Source organism: Cricetulus griseus, chromosome 4 (genome assembly GCF_003668045.3).
Source record: "Cricetulus griseus strain 17A/GY chromosome 4, alternate assembly CriGri-PICRH-1.0, whole genome shotgun sequence".
In the NCBI taxonomy this organism is placed as follows: domain Eukaryota; kingdom Metazoa; phylum Chordata; class Mammalia; order Rodentia; family Cricetidae; genus Cricetulus; species Cricetulus griseus.
The window spans coordinates 189,780,922-189,786,529 of record NC_048597.1 but is presented as its reverse complement, the minus strand read 5'-3'; the positions used below and the strand labels follow the sequence as shown (position 1 = coordinate 189,786,529).

The 5,608-nt window shown below is 39.0% G+C and overlaps 1 pseudogene; it reads left to right on the top strand.

The window, feature by feature from the left end:
* The first annotated feature begins 428 nt into the window (after positions 1-428).
* LOC100757119 lies at positions 429-866 on the top strand (annotated as a pseudogene).
* Positions 867-5,608: the final 4,742 nt, after the last annotated feature.

Here is a 5,608-nt window from a genome sequence, read left to right as displayed (position 1 = left end):
TGTTGTTGCTGTTTTATGATTTTTTTATATTTTGTTTTGTTTTTACTAAAGCAGCAAAAAGAAAAATAGAGCAGGCCTCATCTACTTATGACTCTAGTTGCCTCTGCATATTATACACATTGGGAGGGTCTGGTGAAATGCACAGATTTTCGATTTGGACTCTCAGGATATCAGATGTAAGATATGAATCTTGATTTTAGCAAGCACCTTGGGTAATCAGTTACATACAGCCATTTCACAGTAATTATGCATAAATGCTTCATTCTTACACACTACAGGATACACTTCTTTGTTATCTGGAGCCTTCACCACCTGAGCCGTCTCACCAGCCCCATCCAGTGATTTCTCTTCCTTATTATTCTCACTGCTTTAATGTGAACTTCAGGCCATTACTGCCAGAAGAGATCCCGCAGAGCTGAGCTGCCAAGATGTGAGACTCTACCGAGTACCAGAACGCAAAATTCAAAGAGGTTTTCCTGCTGTTTGATCGAACAGGTGATGGCAAAATCCTGTATAGCCATTGTGGGGACATGATGAGAATCCCACCAACACTGAGGTGCTCAAGGTTCTGGGAACCCCAAAAGTGATTAGATGAATGTCAAGGTGGACTTGGAGCACTCCCTGTCCACACTAAGACTGTGACCAAGAACAAGGACCAGGAAGCTTATGAGGATTCTGTTGAAAGCCTTCGTGTGCTTGACAAGGAAAGGAATGGTACCATCTTGGGTGCTGAAATCCATCATGTCCTTGTCACACTGGGTGAGAAGATGACAGAGAAGCAAGTAGAGATGCTGGTGGTGGAACATGAGGACAGCAATAGTCATATCAACTACAGAGAGCTTGTCCAAATGGTACTGAATGGCTGAGGACATTTCTGTATCCCAAGCCTGTGCCTTTTCCAATGTGAGATTTGCTCAGAGACTTCTTAACCCAGAGAAAGCATCTTAGTGACCTGGAAGACTGGCCTCTATATGTATTGGGCTTAATAATCCGAACATACTCCTTTAAAATCTTCTACTCTGACCTTGAATTTTCTTTGAAAACCTCATCAATACCATTGTAGTGTTTTGGGTTTTGTCTCACTCCGGGGGCACTTCAGGAACCTGGTCACCCAGGAGTTAAAATTGTATTTCCAAATTTGTTTGGAAGAATTTACTGGTTAATTTCCTCACTGCTGTTATAAAATACCTGCCAAAAGCCACTTAAGGATGGGTTTATTTTGGCCCCAATGTGAGGGTACGGTCCATAATGACAGGAGCGGCATGGTGGGGAATGCAGCTCTGGCTGTGGCTGCAGGAACATAAGTTACCTGGCCACAAAGTGCACAGTCAGAAAGTGGGAGCCATGAGTTCAGCATCCCAGTCCAGGGCATGCTGCCGACACATTCAGGATGAGTCTTCCCTTGTTAAACCTCTCTGGAAACATTCTCACAGACACAGAGTCTCCTGGGCAATTCTACACCCCATCAAGATTACTATCAGTGAGCTGAAACTGTGCAGTTGGAAAAGCGTTAAAGTGAAGAGTAACCATCACCAAGAGAAGGCAGAAGGTGGCAGGAAGATTCCTATCACTCTGTTTTAAAGAAAACGTCACTCACCCAAGCAGTTGTGTTGAAAGATATCAACAGCAGCATCCAAATTTTCACCAACCAGACAAATGTTGAACGTCCACGAAAACACTCAACTTTGACATTAGAATATGAAGAAACCCAAATTCTGCAAAAGAGAACAGTATATTCTGAAATTTAAATTCATGAGTATTAAAAAAGAATCAACAGCATAGCTTTGAGATTTTCATTCATCGTTGAAGGATGAGTAAAATTGGGTTGCTGTACACTTCTGCTTAGTAGAGTAAATGAGACCATACACCTTCTAATACAGAAATAATTAGAATATCTAGAAATTTAATCTTTGAATTTGCTCATACTTATACAATAACAACTACTATGAAACATATTATAAATAATAAAATAAAAATTCAAATTGGCCATATAATGGGTATAAAATATTTAAGTAACACTAAATTTGAAGATACTTCCATATGCCAAATATGTCAAGCATGTTAGTGATCAGTCTTAGGGACACAGAGACAAGCTGAAATGAAGAACAAGGAGGAGGAATATGAGAAACAGGAGAGAGTGGTTGCAGGGCTACTTTTCTGTCTTTCCACAAAGTGTTATGAAGACGCAAGAAACAAGTGCTGCCATCACTTGCTGTCTAGACAATAGCAGGGTTGTGGGATAGGTTCCAGCCTCAAAAGTCCAGGGAAGCAGGAGTTACTATATCTGGATGATCAACTACGTTAAGAAACCACGAATGAGCTCAATAAGTCCTGGCCACCCAGGGACTATGCTTCAGACCTAGCTTGAATACCATCACCCAACAGGGATCAGTGGACAATAACTCAGGCAGAAGATAACAGCAAAAATATAAACAATGACACCCCTCTCCCTTCATAGACACCACTGTCCCTTGCCACTGCTTGCTGAAGCCATGGTCAACCCTACCACATTCTTCGCTATCAAGATGATGGCAAGCCCTTGGGCCATGTCACCTTCAAGCTGTTTGCAGACGAATTTCCAAAGACAGAATACTTTCATGCTCTGAGCACTGGAGAGAAGGAATTTGGACATAAGTTTCCCTTTCACAGAATTATTCAAGGATCCATGTGCCGTGGTGGTGACTACACACATCATAATGGCACCGGTAGCAGGTCCATATATGGGGGGAAATTTGAGAATGAGAACTTCATACTAAAGCTTCCAGGTCATGGCATCCTGTCCATGGCAAATGCTGGACCAAACACAAATGATTCCCAGTTTTTTTATCTGCACTGTAAGATCTGAGTGATCAGATGGTGAACATGTGATCATTGTGAAGGTGAAAGACGGCACAAGCATCTTGGGTGCAAAGCAATGCAGTGTTTTGGGTGCAGGAATGGCAAGACCAACAAGATGATCATCATTGCCTATTGTGAACAACTCTAATACTTTTGGCTTGAGGGAATCTTACCCACCAGACTCTTCCTTCTTTAGCTCAGGAGGGCACTCCTATCTCATCTGTTCTCAAAGTCCAGTAACTTCTACTCTCACTGAAGCTCTTTGGGTTCCATAAAATCCTCATTCCCCTACAAGTCTATCTAGATGGCAGAGTTAAACTTATGGTTGTGAACAAAACTAAATAAGAAATATCTATATATAATATAGATATGCAATGACAGATATCACACAAAAGTGACAAGCTGGTGGAACCAGGCAAAGTCAAACCCCCTAAAATGCCGCCAATGGGTTTTAACCTATGGAAGTGGGTTTTAATCCATCCAAATAGTCACACTTGAACTCATGGACTCATGTAGACATATCTATACAGTCTCAAGCACACAACCGCACAAAGCACCATGAAGCTACAAATGCTTACACACAGGGAGAGACAGAGCAACAAATATATACAAAGTAGCATTCAGGCACAGGTACTCACAACAGTATCACCACATCAGAGAACAGGTAGGACACAAAAAAATGGAAAGAGAGCAGCATAAATGGGTTTTGTGAACTGGACTCTGTCTAAGAAAGTAATCCTGAATTTGAAAGAAAAGCTATGGATTAAAACAGATTGGACTGGATTTAAGAAAGAACTATTAGTGAAAAATTAGTTAGGGATCCAGTATAGTTACATTATACTAGTGTAACTCAACAACATTGTGTTCACATTAAACAGAGAGAATAAATTTAGATCTGTCAAGTGAAGAAATTGTGTGCCAGATTCAACTTTCTTTGCAGAGGAGATAAATCAAAAGCTATGACTCCATTAATGTGATTTAAAATCATAAAGTCATCATTTCTCAAGTATGTTAGTAAAAATCTCAATATATTAGATTTAAAAGTACACTGTTAAGAAAGATTTTTAAATTCTAAAGTCACAAAATCTTATCAAATTATAAAATTCATTAAAATCCACCACCTAACCCATAACATTTACTGTGTTCTGTTCACGATGTGCATAAGGTAAGTCTCTAAATTTAATGATGTCACATTCCACCCCGTATCACAAGCACACATGGCAATTGCTTACCATCTTGGGTACTGCCAAAGCTGGGGACAAATTAAGACAGGTAGACAATGAGCACGTTAGCAAAGAAAGACGTTTAAAAAGATGCAGGAACCAAACTGACTCTTGCAAGAGAGGCCTGGGGTTCTGAGACAGCCAACATCTCCCAGAAAAAAATATTAAAATTAATCTGTATCTTACAGCTCTAGAATATGACATAATTGTCACAAAATATTTGGAAAATAACAAATAGTATTCCTTATCTTTACATTTTTAACATGTAGCATAATTTTATAAGAGTATATTAGTTATTTTAAGGAGAGATAAGGCAGGATAGCTCTACTTAAGGCAGAAAAACTCTAATCTTAGGGTAATTTACAGGTAGAGCTTTATTTGATTTAAATTCCTAGAATGTGAATATTCCTAAAATAAAAACTGAGTTAAATATTGCTCATGAGATGGTCCTTTTTTTATTTTTTGGAGCCATTAAGTGATCTATAGTGAGAAAAGAAGAACTTTTTCTTACTTGAAACCCCTGTCCTGTGTATAAACACCCTAACGGAAGTTACAGGTCCAGTGCTTCAGACTCTTTTTTTTTCCTGAGGGAAACTGTAACTGGTAAGCCCATTCCCAGGACAGCTCTGGTGCTGGGCTGGAGGAGGAAACCAGGTGACACAATGACAAAGCTGAGTACTTTGTCCAAAAATGATGTGTGAAGTGGATGAATTATTTTTAAATGAACTTCAAAAAATAAGTAAATATGAAAAATGTAAATAAATGTTATTCTCTTAGAACAAAATGTACACAAGAAAGAATTATACTCTGATGAAAAACAAGGGGCCAAAAACCAGTACCTTTCTCTTTCTCTCTCTGCCCCCTGTTAGTCTAGGGGAAAATGAACTATCCAAAAAGCAGTCCTGCCTTACAAAAATGTTGTTCAAAAATGTCTCTTCTGGGATCAGGTCAGGAATGATTTAGAGTTTAGAGATTAAACTGTGAAGAATGTAGAAAACAAACAAATATCACAGGGACTATTATCACTGCCAATAAAAGCTCTAGATAAGAATATTTAAGAGACAAAGTTCTAAAGCATGTGTACAAATAAAAATGTACAATTAAAATAAGTTAGGCTCTTTTATTTGAGCTTGGCCCAAATAAGAATATGCATGAAGAAGCCAATGCCACATCAGCACTCCAGCAGAAGTGGCCTTAAGTGGCAACAAGACAGGGACCAGTGGATATTAGGGACTTGCTATCTTGAACACAAAGATCAGGGTGTGTTGTTTGGTTTTCCTGCCTCCTCAAAAAAAAAAAAAAAAAAAAACATATAAGTTATATGTGACCGTGCTACCTCGGGGCATAATTGACCCTGAGACTATTCTACAATACATGATAAAGAATTATTTTACTTATGACTCTAAATCATATTGGCTCTCACCACTCCCATAACATCTAAATAGGAATTGGCTGTCTTTGCCAATGGAAGCAACTTCTTGGCCTAGGTTCAAAAGACTAGCTATCTCTTAAAGATCATGTGCTGTCTCACCTGAGATAGATGTCTT